General features: G+C 39.8%; 1 protein-coding gene across 2 annotated transcripts in view; it reads right to left on the bottom strand.

Annotated features, from left to right (window-relative positions):
- The window catches only part of PKIA (cAMP-dependent protein kinase inhibitor alpha), a 48,654-nt gene extending 30,020 nt beyond the window's left edge, over positions 1-18,634 (bottom strand). The window contains exon 1 of one of the 2 annotated variants that reach the window (XM_032128019.1): positions 18,547-18,634. The gene's annotated coding sequence lies outside the window, so the exon portion shown is untranslated. Of the gene's footprint in view, positions 1-17,781; positions 18,052-18,546 lie in introns of those variants that run through there. The other variant, XM_032127994.1, reaches the window with a different exon arrangement.
- Positions 18,635-22,289: the final 3,655 nt, after the last annotated feature.

The raw sequence follows: 22,289 nt of genomic DNA, 5'->3' as shown, positions 1-22,289 counted from the left end.
ATTATGCCATTATAAGGCTGAATATCTTTTTCCTTAAAACACACAGACCCAGAAACATGCTATGTCACAAGGGTATTTCTATTTGCTTTGAAGAAGACTGGAAAATATTGTGCTGATCATGGTTAACACCAAATAGATTAGGACAGAATTTAGAAGATACAATCCAATGATAGTTTGTAAGAAAGCAAGTAGGAAATAGGAAAAACTAAGTATAAAGTTACAAATAGGAAAAATAAAGTATAAAATATAATAGTGCAGCATGCATAAATAAAAAAACCCCTGTGCTCTATACAAAGTGATTACTTCATGTTATGCCACTAGCAACATTACTACCAAATATATATATTTTTTTCTGAGAATCAGAAAAGAAGTGTTTTCTCTATCCAGAAAGAATATTTTTCACTATCTTTCCTTAACAGGTTTGTACAGAAGGACTTTGGCAGTTGTTTAGAGTGAATACACCTCAGGAGAAGAAGCTACAGGGTCTCCTAGAATAATGTTGACAATATTCACAATTAAAAATTAAAAAATGAACCAAAAACCAAAACACGAAAAAACCCCCCAAATAGTCTTGAAATTCTACACTCTTTAATGTATTTCTGTGCTTTCTTGTGTCATTCCCCCCCAGTACAATATGAACGATATAGTTATTAATTTAAATTAATTTACTTCCCAAGGTTCTTTTATTTTCACAGATTTCAGCATGTGATGGAGCTTTTCTTGAATATCTTCTGCGTGGGTGGATTTTATAGAAGGATAAATTTAGTTTGCAAGGCCTGTTGTCACATATCTGTGGTTTTTCTGCACCAGAGTAAGGTACATGAAACAATGACAGTCATTAATACCTAAATATGGAATTGCTTATTTTGTTCATATCTCATTGTCTTAGTAAGAATTTCACATGTGGCAGCAGCATATGGAAAAAAAAATCATCTCTTCACAAAAAGACTGTGGTCATGTCTTGCAGGTTCAGGAGAAAAGCAGCTTGCCGTCACTCTCTTCTACACATAGGAGTTTGAGACCCATTTCATCTTGGCACTTGAGCATTGCTCTGCTGCATTTGGACACTCTCAGGTGTAACTGAAGCTCTGTCTCTTGCATGATCTTACATCAGCTTATTCCTGTGAAATAAGCACCATGTGACGGAAAAGCTTGTCTTAAGCATAACACCAAAAGCTAAGAGGACTTCCAGAACTGCTCACATATTTTACTCTAGAGACCATTAAAATCAACGCATTTAATCTAAGGAGCAGAAGTGGAGGTTTCCTAGTCTTCAGCACACAAATCATAAGACTAAAGAGTTAGGCATCCTTGTCTGCAAAAAGGCACAGGACCAGAAGGAAAACAATTGCGGTTCTAACTGATAAACCAACTTCAACAGACATTTTACTGGAGGTTGTGTCCATGGGTTCCTTGAGACTGAGGACAGTCTGGATACCAAGTCTCCTCCTTCCTTAGAATGAAGATATTATGTGGAAGATGAGCAGTGAGATTCACTTCTTCCCTACCTCCACACAGGTTTTTGAGTTAAATTCGGACCCTGAGTCAGGACTGTACAGGTACACCTAGTAAACCAGCAGTCTTTGAATCACACAAAAACTTTGTAAGGGATATCTGGAGGCCATTGAGTCCAACAACCACTTGCTCACAGGTAGGCTAACCTCAAACTTCAGTCTGGTTGCTCAGGGACTTCAGATGAATTTGGAGTATCTCCAAGGGTGGAGGTTCCCCACGCATTTTGCCAAGCTGTACCAGTGCTAAACCATTTTTTAAGAGGAAGATTTTCCTTACATCTAGCTGGAATTTCTTGTATTGCAACTTGTGACTATTGCCACTTACCCTTTTGTTGCAGGCCTCCAAGAAAAGTCTATAACATCTCCACCATGCCTCCTCAGGTAGTGCTGTTAGACCTCCTTGTAGTGTCTTCCTCGTGCTGGACAAACCCAGTTCCTGCAGTCCCTGCTTGTACATCATGTGCTCCAGCCTCACGTTTTTTGTAGGCTCCACTAAACTTGAGTTAACACGTCAATATATCCCTTTTGTAGCAGCTGTCTGAATGATTGTGATGGCACACTGGTGCCTCTTAGCAAGTTCAAGATCAGAGTCCTACTTACCAGATCTGAGGTGAGACAGATGGTATGCAAATACAAAGAGTCTGGCCAGCAGTTCTAGATTCTTAGTGTTTTTAAGTAAAATAGGAAAGATTAGAGTCTTGAATTCAGTTTCCTCAAGGCTGTATGTAGTTCCCAGATACCTTCTTGGCTCAAGAGTCCAGTCTCATTAAAAGCACTGGAGAAGCGAAGGGTACAGGAACATTGATTAATCCATTATTAACGAGCTTAAAAAGTTATCACCATGTCATAGGTGAAATACAGCCCCAACTTAGACACACAGCTGAGTCTTAGCAAGATGATTCCCTGACAATAGTACAGCCTGCTCTAGATTTGCCCATTCCTGACGTATAGTACAAGTAACTAAATATTTTCCATTTAATGACATATCTGCTCAGAGTTTGCAAAATCAGATTTTAACTTTCTACTTACTGGAGCCCAGGTTTACACTGAAATTGATACTCCTTTGTATCCTGGTACAATGCGAAACAGTAACATTACAGGCCAAAGCCATTAATCTACAAAGGATTAAACTACGACATTAATCCAAAAAGGATGAGAGTTCTAACTCTTCACAAGAAATCTGTCCTCTCAGCTTGTGGTCTCAGGCAAAGACTACCTGGGTTTCTGCTTACAGGCCTGAGACTCCAGGAGGCTGCCTGCATGAACCAGGCACTGCAAGATCCAACTGTGAGACAAGACAGCATGTTTTAAATTACTGCCTGTGTAATTAGGCACAGTAAAGGCCACCTTCTCATCTGGAGAAAGACCTGTTAATTACTTTGCTGCCTCCCTTCTGCTGCCATTTCTTGTCCTGAAGGACCAGCTGCCCTTTTCCTCTTTCTCAGCCTTCTGCTCGGAATCTGTTTCCCCTTTAGAAAAGGGGACCAATATCTACCTACCCCTCCTCTCCCACATACCAGCATTCAATTAGGAATATACCCCTTGATATTTTTAAGCCCCAAACAGTGCTATAGATTGAGTAATCATTAAGATGTGATTACTTAAGATTGCAGAAAGTAAAAGTATAATCTAATTCAAAATTAATGCAAAGTGTTCTCAGGATACCAGCTTTAATTAACTTTACTGGAGAATTTTCACAGGCTGAATTCTCATCAGATTCTACCCATACAGTCAAAAAAATATAATATCTCAAGAGAAGCTGAGGATTTGCATACTTAACTCCTAAACTTGCAAGAACACACATTCTCTGGCCTTCAGCTTGATGATAGCTTAAAGGCTGTTATGCATTTTGCTTTTAATGCATATACATATTCTATCTCATAAAGTCTTACATATATACTATACCTACAAGCTCAGTAGCAAAGTACAAGAGGCAGAACCATGATCTCCTTTATAAACTGGCCCACAAGCGAGCCTTTGGAACACAAAGGGCAAGCAGACATTGAAATAAGGTTTTCTTTTTAAAAATTTTTGAAGTAGTAAAATAAAAAACTAATAAGAAATTGTATCTGTTAATAGCATCTGGAAAAAATGACTTAATTATGCATTTTTGCAGAGAGGTTCCCTCATCCTAGGATTTTGTAAAGGAAGTTAGGAAAAAAAGCTGTAGGTGTATAGGAAAAATCAATCACTCACAAATATGGTCTGAGCCCAGACCTGACCTTCATATTTGTTCTTTGAGGGAAAACAAGAAGAAGGGGGAGGGATACAAACACAGAGTGATCTGGAACTGCTAGAGGCTGAAAACAAAGGATTCTGCAAAAGGAACTCTCATATGGTGTTCCAACCACAGCACTGAAAAATAAGTATGTTCTAAAGTGGGAGGGTTTGGGGACTTTTTGTTTAGTGTTTGGGGTTTTTTCAGTGCTTTTTGGTTTGTGTTGGTTTGTTTTTTTTTTCTTAAGCTGCTTCTCAGAGACTTCTTGAAAGACCTTGTTCATTATAATTGGTGAGCTTTTTCTTTGCATTTCTTCATCTTGTGTCTCATGTGCCACTTTCAATAATTTGAAAGACCCAGCCAGCATCCTCTGACTGCAACAGATACAAGAGGTTCTCGTCATGGTACTAGGTAACATGCATGTGGCACAGCTGGCAGGCAGCTGTTTTCACAGCAGTCAAGATTTCACTATATCTCCCGCAAGAGGAGTAGGGAAGATAGTGGGACATTAAACCACCCTCTTGATTTTTAGGCAACACGCTGATGTCTGGAAGAATCTTACTCTGTTGTAGATGGAACAAGGAGCTGAAATGGAGAGCAGCCTGTACCAAAGTTTGAAATGCAGAAAGACAAATAAAACAGAGTTCTTATTGCCCAGTACAAACAAAGTAGAAAGAACTAAGACACACAAAATAATGAGAAGAAATTAATGAGTTGTAAAACATTTAAATGAGGCAAACAAAGTGATGAGTCATATGGAAAGAAACAGAAATGTCCAGTTTCAGTGTTTCAACAGTTTCATAGTTTTACAGCAAGAAAGGGACCATTTTAGTGGATTTATTACATAAGTTTGCAATGAACAGGATCACAGATGCATTAGATGTAGACAGACAAAATAGCACTCGTCATGCAGGTTTTTTAGATGGTCTGGTAGAACTCAATCTGGTTTGTGCTGCCTTTGAATTCAGCTAACAAACATTCTTAGTGAGTCTTATGAAGAAGTATTTTTAAGATACTGTTGAGAAATTTGCTATACTTATATATTCTGAGTACCAACACTTTTTAACAAGTAAACTTAGTTTGCATTTCTTTGGTTTCAGAATTCTATTTCAAAAGAAAGATTTGTGTCAAGGTAAGTTATCAGTAAACAATTTTTTTCAACTGGTGCAAATCAGCTCTATGAAATCAGCTCTCCAGTTATTCACAGCTCTTTTGAATTCTGAATTCTGCTTCTACTCTCTGCTGTAGGAAAAACTTCCCTCTTGCTTTTATTTCTTGGTGGGGCGGGTGAGGGAGCAGGGTGGTAGTCAGGGAAGAGAGAAAGGTAATGGAACGCTTACAAATACTGCAAACCATTGCAGAGACAGAAGAAAAAAAGGGAAAACCAGGCATTTTCCTTCAAATAGATACTGGTATTTTCTGAGGAGGTAAGACTCTTAACTCATCTTCTAGGAATCTTTTCACAGTGGACACAGGAGGAGCTGCTTACCGTCTGGGCCAGTACTGATCTAAACACCACTATGAACTACTTTTTGGGAAGTCATTCCTCACACATGGTACAAAAAAAGCTGCAGTGGGTAAGTCATAGGTATGAACTGAATACACCTGAATGCTGAACAGTGCTGAAACCACCACCGTGTTTGCCTGGAATACGGGAAATAGCCTCAACTTCAGTTTTCACCAAGTAAAATAGGCTTAATAGTGTATTTTTTGTAACCTCCAAAATATGTAAAGCCAGCATGTCAGAGTCTCTTTGACACGATCTTTTTTCATTAGCCATCAGTGATCTGCATGAATTATAATCCTGTCCTTCAATATACTTTACACGTACAGCTTTGCTTTTTCTATTGTTTTGCCTGGGATTTATCAGCTCAGCAGATCTTGGTAACTAAGTCACTATATTCACCTTTTTTTTGTAGAAGATCTTAGATTAGCTTTCTTTTGACTTCTGTCATTTCCTTGCTATTCCAAAAAAATGTAAGTGAAGAGTACAGAAGCATGGAAGAAGGAATGGTGAACAGTTAAATTTAAATTTGAGTGATGCTTGGGTTTTATTTAAGAAAGTTTATCCAACAATGTGGCACAAATAAATTCCACTCTTTTTGGTAGCTTATATACACATAGTAAGAGAAAAAGACTAGAAAATTTGTCACAGATGCCATCTGAAGATGAGAAGAATACCACAAATGTTCCATAGAAATAAGTGGACTTCATCAAAAGCTTGTAGAAAATTCTCCCTTGAATATAAAAACTCTCTGGCCTATGTCTTCTCCCAGGAAGCTTGAGGAAGGAGTCAAAATAATTTCAGTTATTAGGTGAAGTATCTTTTCAAAAAGGCACTTTGAGTAGAGAAAACTACAAATAACAATTTGGTTAACTACTTTCTTTCTGAAATGGGTTGCTTGAAGGAACACAATTTTAGCTCCCTCAAAGCACCTGGTAGAAAGCTTGCACATTGAGATAAACCACATAAGTGTAAAACTTTCTATTCAGCTTCAGATAGATGGGAAAGCATCAAGTATGTCCTCTTCCCAGCAATTGTGGAAATAGAAACTACTTGCCAGAACAGGTATTTTCATGAGAAAACTAGGGCTAAACCATGCTTTCTGATAGATCCTACTGGACCCGCTCCAGCAAATGAAACAGTTGAAGTATTACTCAGTGCAGGTAGCAGACTAGCTTTTGTAATTTTTTAAATTATAAGAATTTTTTTAAAGAAAGAAGTCTACCTTCTTTTTTTAAAAGAAAATTGGCAGCAAAATGTGCCAGTGAGCGAGACAAAACATTAAAGTTGCATGTTTCACAATTACTTTGCAGACTTGTCACGATAAAATGTCAGGATGAGACCGAGGCATTCCCATTCTCTGCACCATCATTCCAGTTTCCATGCAAAGACATGCACATGTGCACAGTCCAAGTAATTGTGCTGTGGATTACCCAAGTCCACACGAAGCACTCGGTTGGAACTTTAGAGCTTATTCAAGTCTTTGTTTATTCCTCTTGTGTTCAGAGACAAAAGAATTTTTAGAGGATGACAAAGGATCCTTCAGGAGTAACTGGTTATTGTCAGATACAGTTGTGTGAAGATTTCCCAGGTGAAATCAAGCAAATGACTACAAAAGAGAGAATTATGTTTTCATCAAGTTTGACGTGAAGCTCTGGAAGCAATCAGTAAATAGGGAAGGAGAAATACAAAAAGAAAGTAACCAGTGTTCTGCCTTGGCTTAGTTTTGAACAATCAAGTGCTTGAAGGAATAAAACTTGAATTAAACTTGTGAAGAGTTAGCCCTTTCAGTTAACAGACAAGCCAGCATTCAGCAAGGCCTTGCAGGCAACCTTCTTTATTTATAGAACCACATGGATACTGACTTCATCTCTGTCTCACTCTCAGATGTCATTCATGCCACCTTAAATAAGCAACATTTCTGGTCAAATGTGTCTAAAACCGTCCTCAAGGGTAGGAAAGAAGAGAGTCTTTTCACACTCAGCTGATTTTGGGCAGGTATGTATCGGCTACTTCAACAATTTTACTTTATCCCTAATAGGCTTCTTTTCTATCTCTCTTTATACTTGATCACTTGTAAACCTAAGACCTCTGATTCAATGTGTGCAGTAGCTGAATGGATTTGAAAAATTATCTCTCATGATTCCCATTTTACATTAACTTCCCACAATTAATGGCTCTTTCTTTAGCTTGCTTTTAGCTTTCAATGGCTGCTCCTGCATGGAATAAAATATGCTTTGCTATTTAATCCTACTGAATCTTTTCATGCTTCTCTGAATACTTTTTCCTTTAGTGATACATCAGCTGGGTTAGATAAAAACAACCGTCAAGCCAAGTATAAGACTTTGGCTTTCAGTGAGCTGGCTAGTTGGAGAGAACAGTAGAAACCTATAAGAAAAACAAAATTAAAAAACCCAACACAGAAGTCTTTGTTTCTTAGCTTGCGTAAGAAGTCTTTATGCTCAAACCGTAAGATAGAAGCACGTAACTAATACCCAAATACATATACATGCAGAAAAGAAAAAAGGAGAGGAAAAGTTTAGAGTGGAGATCACAGGTACCTTTAATTCGGGTTACTCAAATTGCTATTACTAATCTTCGTAAAAGGAACTACTCCTTCACTCATATTGGGCTGACACTTGTTAGTTCCAGAGATGGCACCTCATATGGAAGAAGAGAGAAAAAGTCAGCCACTGGACAAACAACTGATAATGTGTATCAACATGACTACATATATACAATTGAGTTTTTAGATATTATATTTTTGACTCATCCAGAAGGACATGCACCAGATCCACCCTCCCACTCTTCTGGTGACATTTAACTCCCATTAACAACTTTCCAACCTGTCCACATTAATGTCCTTACTTACAAAAGAATCTCTTACAACAGAGGCATCTTGGTGACAAAGAAAAGTCTAGTATTTTGGCCACTGTTATCAGAATGTTAATTACATTATAAATTAGAACAGGGATTATATAGGGATAATCCAGAAATTTAAGGTGCTAAATTATGACTTATCTTGGATTGTCACATCTCTCACAAAAAAACCCCACATGCAGAAAGTAAAACTACTGAAAGTATCTACACCTGTTACTATGAAAACCACAATACTCCAAAATATTTCTGCTTTCCTTAAAAAGGCTTTTAAATATGCTCAAAAAGAGATACAAAGTAGAACACTTTACTGAAATTACTACTCTATGAGCAGAACAGGAATACTTCAGAAAGGGGGATGGGAATTTGAAGTTTCTTTCAACAGAACAAATAGCAGATATGATTAAGTGTTCAAGAAGAATGTCATAGAAGCAACATTAGCTGAAAGACAGGTATCACAGGATGCATAGAAAGCTTCCACTGTTTTCAGCAGTTTGAGCAGAGAAAAGCCAGACAAATTAGCTAAAAATGTGGCCTGCCTCAACAGCAGCCACATCAAAGGAGAGTCAGGTAAACTAAAAGGAGAATTTATTTTCTGAACAACATTCAAATCACCTGCTGGGAAATGCCATCTAACCCACAACAATTCCCAGAACAAGTTTTGCCTTCTTTGGAAGAACAAGTTGACATAAGTCAAAAATGCACAAAAAGCCTCGGCAACAGTTTAACAGTCATGTATGAAACTGTCCTAGTCCTCAGCAGTACTCACAGACATTGTTTAACTGAAAGCAAAGATTGCAACTCTGATCCTGCTGACAGCCAGCCACAAAAAACCCCCCACCCAAATGCAGAAACTTCATACTTGCCACCAAAATTCATACAAGAATAGAATTATGAAAGATGACACTGAAGATGAGCCCTGAGAGTGTAATGAATCACTATTAAGCACAGAGACACAGGCAACTGCTCCTCTCAAGAGGAGCTGGATAGAAGAGCTTACTTGCCAGAAACATGCTTGGACAGCAAAATGAAATGCTCAGGTGGTGCCTTAGGATCAAAAAATACACAGTGTTCAGATTACACAGTCTGGAAAGCAGAGGAAACTTGGAATGTTTTCGCCACTTCTTTTTCTCCCATTGCTCCAGGAAATTAAAGCAACATACCACAACAGGAAAATAGGCATTCATTTGGATACTGACCTCAGAACAGTGCTAAAGTTTTCTTCTTTCTAGAATTCTGCCTTGTAGTTGGCTTAAGAAATCATATCCAGTTATTTAACATATGCAACCTGTTAGACTCCAAATAAACTTTCAAGACAGTAGTTAAGAAATATTGTGCTACCAAAAGGGACAACTTTAAACTCAAAAATTTTACACTAAAAGATTCAGTGGAAAAATACACTTCCAAAACAAGTACCAGTCCCTGACTTCACCAGACCAAGAATGCTAGAGGAGCATGGAGGAACAGAAATGCAAACAAAGAGTGGACTTGGAGGACCTAGAAAACTTACACAAAATATATGTGCATAGTGTGTTATCCCACTAGAAACTCTGCTTAACAAGCAGAGCAGCAGTCTTTAACGGATGAATGGTCTTCAAAAATTGCTTCTATGAGGCACAAAAGTGAAAGGAAAGAGAATTTTCTGCCTGGAAGGAAATACCACAGCTCAGCGTGCTGCAGCAGTCATCAGAAATCAGTACCTTTTTCTGGAGATTTGCATAAGTAACTCCCTGATCTGCAGTCTTATTGGCTATACAACTGTGGGAAAACAATGTTTAAATAACAGCTTTCATCCCTTATTTCCAAATATTGTCAATGAAAATGGAAGTGCTGAAAAGCATTTTGAGATCTTCCATGATGAAAGAGGCTACATAAATAATACATTTTGCCAGTATTCGAGAAAAAGAGGATAACAAAAATGTTTCTTCTTGCTCTTTGGTCTATACAGCAATTCCCTAAGAGCGCAGAGTGTAAAGTTGAAAAGTATTTTCTAGAGTGACAATTGGCTACTGAATTACACCATGCAAAACACTTTCAATTCCTTCCTTAAATGCTAATGAAGTCATTCCCCATTATTAGCTAGTATTAAAAGCCTACTGTTACATGAACATGTAATGAATACTAAAGTATCAGCAAGGAAGTGATATTACATGCTTAAATTTCTTATACAGTATCTGTGTTCCTCTGGGTGCAGGCTATCATGTTCATCTTCTATAAATACCCATTCAAACTTTATCTGTTTTGGAGATGCTTTGTGCACAAGTTGGGGATGACTGAAGGCTTTGCACCTGTTTTTCACAATGTAGCAGGGATTTTGCTTTTGTAAAATTGAAGAGAATATTGCCATTGCCTCAGTCAGCCCCAAGTAGTACCACATTAGGTATAGACAGAAAAATTAGACTTTGAAAGGACATGTAGCAGTGGTGGCATTATTTTTGCATATTGTCACTTAGAGTGAATGACACTGGCATCAATACAATTCTTACTATTGTATAATATTATAGCTGCCATTCAGTAAATCAGCACCTGTATGCCCTGCAGGCAAATAAACACATAAGCAAAGGAGGTTTAAGAAAAAAAAGAAACAAAGTGTTCCATAAAGCCTCAAGCTATTCAGAATAACTTAAGAGAACTCCCTATTCAGGACAAATATTTTGCTTGGAAAAGGTTTTGGTGTTTGGAAACATTATTAGCTTGTATATAAACAAATATATGATAAAATGGGCTTATTTCACTGACAAAAAGCTGTAGTTCCCTTAGGCTTTAAAGGCATGTTGTAATCATTTTGATGAGCTATGTCTCTTTCTCAAGTCATACAGCTTCTATATTTATGCAGACTCCATTCACATCTCTTATCACGTTTTGACTCCATGAGACCTTACAAATAACAGTTACTTAAAATTCAGCAGACTATTTTTGGTTTTGTGTGGTTTGTTGTTTTTTTTTTTTTTTTTAATAAAGTGTTTCACATTATGCCTGCCTTTTAGAGTATGAATTATTTTCACATGCTCCAGTTCTTATATGCATTAACAAATCCTATTCACTTATTTTCTGCTTCCTAGGTCTGAGCTCAAAAACATTAGCCCAACTCAGTAAAGCTGCCATCATCCAACTATTTTAAAACAACAGTAACAGAAAACAAAGGAAGGGTTTATGACTGAATTTCTCTGTAAGGTTACACACTACAGTTTGTTCTTTCTTACATTTAAAATGCATTTTTGATATCCAGCTATCAGCTCTTTTGTCTCCTGCTAATGGCACCAGTACCTTAAAGTCATGCAAACATATTATTGTATTGATCCTACAATGAAAAGGACCCTCATAGGGACACAAGTTTCAGCCCAATTGAAGCGCAATTAGTAACTGGAAAAAATAAGCATAGTGAAAAAAATGGGAAAGAAATGGGACATAAATATGAAATTATTGTTCTACTAAGTAGAGTTTCTGAATTCTGCACATCAGAAAAAATTTTCAGGAAGTATAAAAATAGCGTCAAAGAATAAAACAAATATGAAATAGAGTCCATATGTGCAGAAAGAGTACATATAGGAAGACAATTCTGTTCTTGAGGAAAAAGAGTGTGACAGAAAATCTTGACTTGTGAGAAACTGAAAAAAACCCAAGTGTTTAACATTACTCACATCATGTCAATTAAAAAGGCCCCCAATTAAACCATTAGACAACAAATTTTAAGGGAAAACAAAGAGACTTTCTTCCTTACACTCCACATGCTCTGAATCATGCCAAAGGATACTGTGGAGCCTGTGAACAGAAATCAGATCAACGAACACATGCAGTGAGGACATGATGCCTCCTGCAATTAAATCGAATAGTGCAAACATTGCTTTATGCCCACAGAACTGCTAATCAATGCTGAGCACCAAACACTGGGAGACTGTATCAAAAGATGATTACTCCACCTAATTTATTCATTACTTCTCTAAGCATCCTTTACTGGAATTTTGCCAGCCATCTTATTTTAATAGCAGACTTATATTCTTACAAGCTACACTGTAATATGCCATGGAGTTTTTCTACTGAACAAGAAGAGGTTTTTGCCCATCCTGTATAATTGGAACTGGCATCTGACAGTCACTGTTTAGTGTGAACAACTATTTCTTTAATTTATTAGCAATACTAAACACAAATAATCAATGCCATCTGTCAGGTACCACAGGAAAAAAAGTTTTCATATATATTTTTCATTAAAAAAAAAAAAATCACAAAAAATCCAGAGCTACTTATCCTACTAGTTATGAGGAGTTTTTGCTAAACTTGAATGAGACCCGTCTTTTGTTCCTTTTTCTGTTATATATTTTTTTTCAGTATATAAAAGTGTTTTCTTGGAATTCGTTAGCAACATACAAATATCAAGAACTTTCTGTGCCTCAAGGAAGCACCTTGAGAAGGTTGAAAGTAGCTGAATCTGTTTAGCCTGACTGCACTTTCAAATATACATCTCAGCGAACTGACACTTAACATCAAGAATTTTTCTTGGTCTACTTGTGGATAGATGATTTCAAAGGAGAGATACATTTTTAACTTCTACTTTGACTGGGTTAGACCAAAAAAAAAAAAATTCCAAAACAAATGTAGAGTTGTAGAAATGCAGAGCAGAAATATTAAGAAGAACTCTAGAAATTGTTTGAAAGCAAAACTGAGAATCCCAGTGACTCCTGAGATTGAACAAAAAAACCCAGGAGTTAATGGAATATTTATACACCTAAACTTAATTTAGTCAGTTTAGAAATGACTTTTCCATGACAAAAAGATACATATACATTAGGCAACAGTCTTGGTCAAGGTTAAAGTTCTGCAATTATTTACTTTCCCTTGCTTTGAAGTGTGAAAGTGCTGTTGAGCTTGGCCTGAAGGAATTCATATCAGCTGAGCACAAGACTTATGAGTTAGCCAATCTGTGTGCTCATGATTTTTGCAGATCTTGGGGTTGACTAGTTATCCAAAAGGCAGCAGGCACTTCCACAGAACACCTTGTGAAGGATTCCATGACAGCTCACTCAATGAGCATCACAGCTTTGACTCTTCTGTGGAGTTTACCTCTCTCCTACCTACCAACGACCGACAAGTCAAGATGCTGAACAGGAATCAATTTAAGGCTGCTGCTGAAGTAATAATATCCTTTACCAACATGATCCACAGTATTTTAAGTGAGGTTTAACATGTACTATAAACAGTATCATGGAAGGACCATTAATAAGCATCTGTGCTATTTTAAAACAACAGGTGGTGAGATCGTTTCACCACAGTTATATGCTCACCATATGTGTAACTGGAATTCTGTAGGAGGTAGAAGGCAAATAAGTGAATAGCTAGCAAATATATATATTATGTAATATATATAATTATATGGATATATTAAGATCTATATGATCTCATTAAAGCTGCAGCACATTTCATGGGCCAGCTAACAGCTGCCAAGATAACTTCGATATACCTTTGGATCTTTGGAATAGTTGCTAGAACAAAAATGTGACCAAGAAAAAGCAGTCGAAGTAAGAGAAACTAAGACTGTATGTTGTCATTAGACCTATTTGCCCATTACATCTGATGAATCATTGGGACATGAGTGCAGAAAGGGATACAGAGCTGTGCAGAGACCAGGCAGTTGCCATAAAGGCAGGTTAAATTCCCCATGAGTCCTGTAAAGGCAAAGAACAGCAGTGTAGCCAATTTTAAAATTAATTTTAATAAAGGCTAGAAAACAAACCAAATTCTGCTAGAGAGAACTACACCCCAGCTGACATGGAAATTCTTCTACTACAGCTCTTCCTCAGAGTTCATGTTTTATACTTGGTTCAGCCAGGGAAGAAGAGCAGAGATACCCTGGAATTGCTTTACAATCACAGAATATGACCAGCTCAGAAATGCAGCGTGTCTTCAGTATGTTAGGAAAGACAAAACCCACTATCATACCTTATTGGTTCTACCATAAGAATTAAAGGAAAAAGAAAAGAAAATTTTTGATCTGGCATTTGGCTGGGACATTTGCACCAACTGTCCTATAAGAGTCTATTTTGTGTGACTATCTCCTCTGATATGATTATATTTTAAGACTGCGATATATACTGGAAACATACAGTTCCTGTATAATCAGATCCTTTCTTTTATGTTTTTTCAATAAAGTGATTTTCTAAGAGTAGACAATACAGAGACTTTCTCAATACATCATGAAAGCAATACACATAAATAGATTCATGCTTGTGCTGCTGTTTACACACAGTCCCCTTCAAGGGAAAGGCTTCAATCAGCTTTCTTTTGCAAGAAGCACACATGAACTCTGCATTTCTGTCTCCATATTTCATATTAAACTCAGGGGCTTTTTATTTGGGTTGTGAAGTGCTGACTTACTTTACTGTGTCACATTCAAAATTAAAAGATAATCAATACTTGTCTTGTTGCCACCACTAATATATTATAAATGGATAAAACTGTTAGTTCTCCTTAATGATTGCTACCTTTGCAGTTGACTGGGCACTCACATAAAGATCCCCTATTGACAATTAGTCCAGCATGAAATCCAATTGCATAGTAGGAGACAAAGTTTTAGTTTGTGTCTGGCATTTATTTTTCAGAAATCATTTTTTTCTCTCCCAGAAACATGAGCTATTGCACATGAAGGACATGCATTTGGAAAGTGTGAATGCATTTGTTCTTCAAAATAAAAATGGTATCCCTGTTGTTGAAATACTCTTGATTGTTTGAACATGCTAAAGTACATAGTTTTAAGTTCATTGTGTAATATCTGTCCCCTTTTACCCTGCTCAAGCCTTTTTTTATAGAATTCTTAAATTGGAAAAAATAATCCAACTGAAAGCCTACTAGCAACGTAAGTGAAAAATGACCTGCTTGCTCTGAAACACGGTCATTTCAGTTAGTTCAAACAGCACTTGGAAACATCATTTTTAAAATTCTCATAGTAATAGAAAAAGTATTTAACTGTAGTGTTTCATCTCAGCCCTTGGAAAGGACCACAAGTGAAATCAAACCTCTGCAACTTCAAGTGCATTCAAGGTCACGGGGTTTTCCAGTGTGTTCTACTAAGGAAACAAGCCTTTTGCAAACATACCCATCTGGTCCCCACTAATAAAACTGCATAAGTGAACCTGCTGGTTCAAAGGCCGACGGCAACCCAGAAACCTCAAAAATAATTAAGCTCTTGCAAATCTGAAGAACAAACCCAGACGAAGTGTTCCAAAATAGCAGAACCTCTGAGGAAAAGACAACTAAATCTCAGCTGCTACCCAGTCTGTCTGGCACCAACCAGCTGGCCAACTAGGCTGTTCTTCCAGTCAGTGGTGCTGTTGCGCCATTTAACCACAATAAAAACACTTTTCTTTGGTTGGCAGGAGTATGGAAGTTACAGTAACAGAAGGAGCAAGTAGAATTTTGGGAAAGAAATCTGTAGGAAGTGGATTTACATCAGTTACACCATTGAACTAAACTCCCATCAATAATTAGATATACTTTTTTTTCAATGAAAATGCACATTACACCATTTGCCTTTAGAGTACACAAGATAAAAACAGAAGTAATTTAAGTTTACAGTCGTGTTCTTGGTCAACCACTGCTTCATCTCTGCAACCGTATTGTTTTAAAAGAATGTTAACTAAGAGTCTTGAAATATTAGGTTTGCCCGGAAGCACAAAGAGTTAAATTTGCTGTGATAACATTGTGTCAACATTAGTGAGTACTCACACTACCCTGTGCTTGCAACAACTGCCTGGGAGGCCATTACTTGATTTCTTCACTTCAGTGAAGAAATTGACTTTATGTAGAATGGGTGGGCTAATATGTGAAGCATCTGGACTCAGCTACATGTTTTTTTTTTCCAATCAAACGCAACTAGAGAAGAAATCAGCCAAACACTACAAACATTGCAACCTCTGAAACAGCCAGCCATGCTTAATTCTAGAAAGGAAAAGCCAATAGAAATGTCCTAACCAATCCTTCCAAGTGTTTTACAGGAGCAAAATAAATGTATGGTAGATGAAAGATACAGGTTTGACAAAATGAGACTTTTTTTTCTAATTTGAAATACATACATTGCATGTGCCATGACACGCTTAAAGCAACAAGCCTATACATGATCATAGTTAATAACTGTGTTTCAGAGAAAGGATTTGTCTGTTGAACTGATTTCTGACTCTGCAATTGATCACTCGCTCTTTGTTTCAGCCTTGTGAAGCCTCAATTGTTTTTTATACACATTTTCTGTCTCTGTAGCTGTCATTTGCCTTCTGCATACCCAGCAACAGTACTGACTGTATTTAAACATCTTCCCAGAAATAATGACAACAAACAAAGCAACTGCCTGTTACCTCCCTAAGTATTACTTCTGTCATTCTAGCACCATGACCAGAGGCTTCAGCCACAACCAAGAATCCCTCAACTGTCTGAGCTTCTCTGTGAACGCTTGGGAAACAGGATCCTTGAAGATGAATATACAGGTAAATAGACATTGAATAAAATAACCTTCAGCTTCCAGTAGTCTGCTTGCTTTTTCATTAAGAACAGATTAATTCCCAATTCTTTACTTCCCAGAGACACAGTCATTGCTTCCATTTCCAAACCACATAGAGCCATTAACCATTACATACACAGATAGTGCTTATTCTAATGAGCTGCCTCTGCACACCCACCTCCTGTATTGCCATATCTGCTTCAGGGCAAGTTTTCCTTTTGAAAACAGAACAAAGTTACACAAAACATAAAAACCAACCAACACAAAAACCCAACAAAACCCACCAGTGTATCAGGCACAGAAATAGGTCAGGCAGATTTTTTTCCTTCTTCTCAATTCCAAAGCACTATTCATTTGATGTTAAGACGTATGTACATACCACGATGTGCAATGTCAACAGCCAAGCTACAATATACATGCATTCTTGTTTTTTCCACTTCTACAGGTGATATGATGGAACAGCAACTCACTAATTCTTCCATTAACAAACAAAGCATTTGAATTCTGCTGCTATTTTGTTTGTTGCAAACCTTGGGCTAGATGATAAAAATTAATAAAAGGAAAAAACCACAGAAGTCTTCGAAGAAGACGACAGAATCCATTTTGGCGTAAGGGCCTGTTCTCCCAACTTCTACACTCTTTGGTTCCCTGCGAAGCGACGTCCAAATCCAGGAATGTGTAAGAGATGACATCTTTTTCTGCTTCTGTTCCCCTGAAGCCCTTCTGCCCCAAGATGTCTTCCCCGTCACTTGAGGAACGCGCATCGGACTGGGGGGAGCCCGGGCAGTCCGGGGCGCAATCCCGCACCTGTCGCAGCCCTCCCGCTCTCGCCCCCGTCCTGTGCTACGCCACTGACAGGGTGCCCCCGCCTCGGGCACGGAGTGCAGCCCGGGCCGCCGAGCGGGGAGCAGGCACCGAGCCAGGGCACATCCTGCCCACGGAAGATAAAACGCAACACTGTGGCGCTTCAGAGAGGGCAGCCTTGCCGCTTTTGGAGGGAACCACGGCAGAAGGGAGGAGAAGGAAAGAGAAGGAAGCTACGAGCCCCAGCACCGCTCCAGACGCTGTCCGGGTGGGCAGCCGGCAGAGCCGAAGCGGGGGCTCGCAGCGGCAGCACCACGTTCCCCCGGCCGGGCAGCGCCGCAGCGCTCGCCACCCGCCCCCGCGCCCGGCAGCTCCTGCTCACCTTTCAGCGACCGGCTCAGCGCATCTTCCTGCCTCCCTCCCTCTCTCCCGCAGCGGCTGCTGGTGGCGGCCCAGAGCCCCTGGAGTCGGCGGGTGCCCAGCGCTATTCCTCCCTCAGCCGGCGGCAGCTCCCGCTGTCACTTCACCCCCACATCCCGCCGGCGGCGGCGGCGGCAGCTGCTGCTCCTAAATTCACGGCGCTCCGGCGGCATGAAGTCATCCTCCCCGCCCCCTCCGCGGGCCGCCGCACTCCGCTCCCGCCGCGGAGGGGGAGACGGCCCCGCCGCCCGGCCGCCCGAGCCCCGCGGGGCCCTGGCGCTCCACCCGCACCGGAGAGGCCGCCGCTCCCGCGGGAACACCCGTGCCCGGCTGCCTGGGAGCCTGCGAGGGGCGGCACCGTCTCCCGCGTGCGGTGGCGGCCCGGGGGACCCTCCCCAGGCACGGCGGCGGGATGGGCCGCTCCGCCCCGCGCCAGCCGGGCCCTCCCGGGAGTCCCCTCGGCGGCCGCGGGGAGCGCGGCGCTCTCGCCCGGCGGATCGGGCTGCGCGCCCCGCTCCGACCCCCGTGCCCGGCACCGCGTCCTCGCCGCCCGGCCGTACCGCGCTGAGCGGCGGGGAACGCGGGAGGGCAGCTCCCGCCGCGCCGCAAGGCCGGAGCCAAGGGGGAGCGTCCCCCGGGAGAGCTGTGTGCCTGGGTCTCGCCGTTTGAAGGAAAATCCGCTGTAATCGCTCGTGCTCGTGTGTGGGCTCCCTGTTCCCACTCTCACCTCCCGGCCTCAGGGCGCTCAAGCGCTCCTCAGCTCGTGCCCCTAAAAAATGCAGCGCTCCCTGGGATGGAGGAGAGCTCCTGTGGCAGTGGCTCCTGCTCTGTGCCTGAAAGGGGAGAGCAGAGGACAGGCACTGTGCTGTGCTCAAGGTCACCTGGGCGTGCTTCCCTCTTACCAAGGGCGTCCTGATATTTCTGAGATCCAGCAGTAGGCAACATGTCTATTTTTGTTGCTTACAGAGTGCTGTGCACATACTGAGTGCCCGACAGGCTCATAAAGAAGGCTGGATTCCTATCACAGTTTACAAACCCATGACCCATCCCATGTGCAGGACAAGCACAGTTATGTTGGTGCATAAATAACACCAACCAGTCTAGTTTGGATTGATAATACATGTCACTGGTGCATGTCAAATCATTGTAGTCTGAGAGCTCTTCGTATCTCAAGAGCAAGTCAGGGTTGTGTCTGGTCAAGAAAAGCCATGCTGGATGAGCTCCCAGAACAAACACACACGGGAGTTTCCAAGGTGCTGTGCCTGCTCAGTTGACCCAGTGGTCAAGTGGTGCCTCAGCAAGGTTTTGGAGTAGACCCGAGCTGGAAATGTTGATGATTTCCATTGTGGTAAGGTCTGAAACGTGAAGAGCTGCTTCAGTGGCCTGGGTATAGATAGGAAGATTGTCTGTAGTAGAAGAGGAAAGCAGCAAAGAGAAATCTCATTAAGGTAAAGTTCTTAGTCTCTCAGATGAAATACAAAATTCTAAACCTAAGTTCCCTTTTGGAAATCCATTGTGTTTATTTTTGTAGTGGTTATGGTACGGCTTTTCACCTGTGCAGTTCTGCAGTTGCTCTGTTTTGGGCTGCTCCTGTTTACTCCCTGCCTTGAACCTCTTCTGTTGATTGGAATTGCAGGCCTGAATGTGCAGCACTGGCAGCATCTCAACAGTGATGTTTAATCTCAGTTGACTGTGTTAGGTTAGGTGATTTAAGGCACATCTCCACCTGCACAGAGGAGTTTAGGGGCACTTGGGCAGGTGGGGGAGCCAGGTCAGACAAAAAACGTATCTAGCCCCTCCCAGGGAAGCCTCAGTTCCCGTGGAGGTGGGGGACACACCCAGCAGTCAACCAAAAAGCTCTGTGTGGGTGTTACTGCTTAGGGCTACATATTATGGGATGTATAATAGAGCATTTTGGGGTTAAGACTTATGGGATGTTTAGGGGAAGAACCAAAGGCAGGGAAAGGAAGGGATCAAGGTGATACGGGATTGAGCAAGTGTGAGAAAATAGTGGGATGAGGAGGTAAATAGGGCTAGTCCTGTGTAAACAACCTGCTGGTCAGTCTGCTTGTCTTGCTATGCCCTGCACCTTATCAGTGTAGTCTCTCCTAGACTAGACTCTGTTTCTAAAACTTACTGTGTGAGAGGTCTCCCTGTGCTATATGTGTGTCTCTGCATGGGTGAAAGTGCCAGCAGCAAGAGTCACACCTCAGATTACAGGGAGCCATGCCAGAGAGGAGGACAGGATTTCACCATTCATGCCATCTGTGTTTGAGTGTTTCTGTCTATGTTGATCTGTGTGGTTTGCCTTGTGCTTATATATCTATATCTATCTATATCATCTATATCTATAGCTCTATATATATATATATTTGAGTGTACCTACTTTCTATGTATGTGTGCCTGTTAGGAATATGTGTTCAGACTTGCTACTGACTAGGCCTAGGAAAACGTTGCTATGGTAGCCTCTCTTCTCTTGGGCTATATGGTTCAGCAACTCCTAATACAATTCACTAAATAATTAGCATACTAGAAAATCCTAGATCTGTGGAAAATTAGGAGTTATTATTATTTAATTTTTATTATTTCTTTGGTAGCAATAAATTCCAGAGTCAAGAGAAGTAAATGCTCTTGGCCCAAGGGTTTTAGTTAGTACTATCCAATATACATAATTGCAAAAACAAGGCAATGAGTGAGACACCTATAGGATTTTATTTCAGTAGAGAAAACAGATAGATATTCATCATTTAGTAACATTCAAAAAGCCTGTTCTACTCAGAGGATATAATCTTTGATTTAGTAATCAGTTCAATCACTTTAAATTGAATGTCAATATATATTGATTGTAATCTAAGCATTTTGGCTTTAAAAAGTATGCTGTAGGGAAAATAAAAAGAAATAGAAAGAAAAAGAAATAGTGAGATCTCTTGAACATCTGAATATGGGAAAAGTCTGGAAATTTCATTAGTAAGTGAAAAGAACATTGTATAAGGAAGACTGCTTATTTGCAAAGGGAGTGACTTCAAACAAGATAGCAGAAGTAGTAGGAGGAGAAAGTTGTGTCTTAGAGGTTAGAAGTAGCAAGGGTAAGGTGAGATTTGCCAACATTCAAATTAAATTAGATTGTTAAAATAAATAATGAACAGCAAAAGGTGCATCACTTGTAAAAATGTAAAGAAATCCTGAAATGAAGAAGTTGAGCTCTTTTTTTTTAGTGAGGAAGGGGTGAAAATTCAAGGCTCTCTTACTCAAACTGAGTACTAGTTTTCCTGATAATTGCTGACTGGAGTAAAAGGTGAAGCAAAATAAAAACAGTGAAGGGGAATAAATGAATGTATACAAAGCGATGTTACTGTTTTCACAGGGAAATTAAAATCAAGAGTGTATTCAAGTCAGAGGAGTAAAGCTTCATCTAAATTTGTTAAATCAGAGGTGGTACCCTATTCCTGGAGATTGTCAGACAGTACCAGTATTTATGAAATGAAAAGAGACCTAGGAATTTTAAGTTACATGACCTAGTTGGTGATAGCATGCAACACTGAATTTCAGGGATGTTTTTACTATGGCACCCATTTGATAAACTGCAGAATACAGAGATAGGTGTAGATGTAAGAGATTAGGAATATGAAGGATGGCAAAAAGTGGTCCTGTTAAGAGAAGATAGCATTCTAGAGAAAAGTTAGGGGTAGCATTTCAAAAAGTAATTTTGGATTTGATTTTTTTAATGTGTTTTCAGAAGTGGTCTTGGTAAGTAGCTATACATGAATTAAAATTGGATAAAACCCACAGGCAATATACAGAATGTTTGAAATAACATGCTAACCAGATAAAGAGTAAAACCATAGAGCTGAGATAAAGTTTTAATGAAAACAAAAAGCCAAAAATTTTTGATTATACACTAGAGACTCATCATCTGGAAATCACAAAGGAAAAGAAAAAATTCTGAAGTATTATGTAGTGGTTTTGGTTCAAAATATTCATTACTTACTTATTTTCCTTCTGTGAGATAAGAATTAGGAGAAAAACAAAGCAGGCACAAACCTTAAACAGTTGCAGTACAATGAGAGTTTTATTACTAATAGAATTAAAAGTAAAGAGAAAATAACAAAAAAAATTAAAGCAAATCCCCCTCCCCCCCCCTTTCCAGCACTTCTCTCCTTTTACCCAGCTCACACAAGGATGACAGAACATGGGATGTTAGTCAGTGTTCCAGTTCTTGAAAAAGTCTCTCTCTTATGCTTAAGGAAAAAAGGGTTTTCCTTCAGTTGCACGTGGTTCCCAAACTGCCACTAACAGCAGACCCGCCCGGAAACAAACAATCTGCTGTGTGTAGAACATCTCTTCCATGAAAAATCTCACAGTTCCTTCACACTGCAAAACATAGGCCATCACATGGGGTTATTAATCTTTTTAAAGATAAGTTATTTTGGCCTGCACACAAAGGCTTTTCTTCGCCACAAGTCTCTAAAA

Source organism: Corvus moneduloides, chromosome 1 (assembly GCF_009650955.1).
Source record: "Corvus moneduloides isolate bCorMon1 chromosome 1, bCorMon1.pri, whole genome shotgun sequence".
NCBI lineage: Eukaryota > Metazoa > Chordata > Aves > Passeriformes > Corvidae > Corvus > Corvus moneduloides.
The sequence above is the reverse complement of the archived record's forward strand: the minus strand, read 5'-3'. Positions and strand labels throughout refer to the sequence as shown.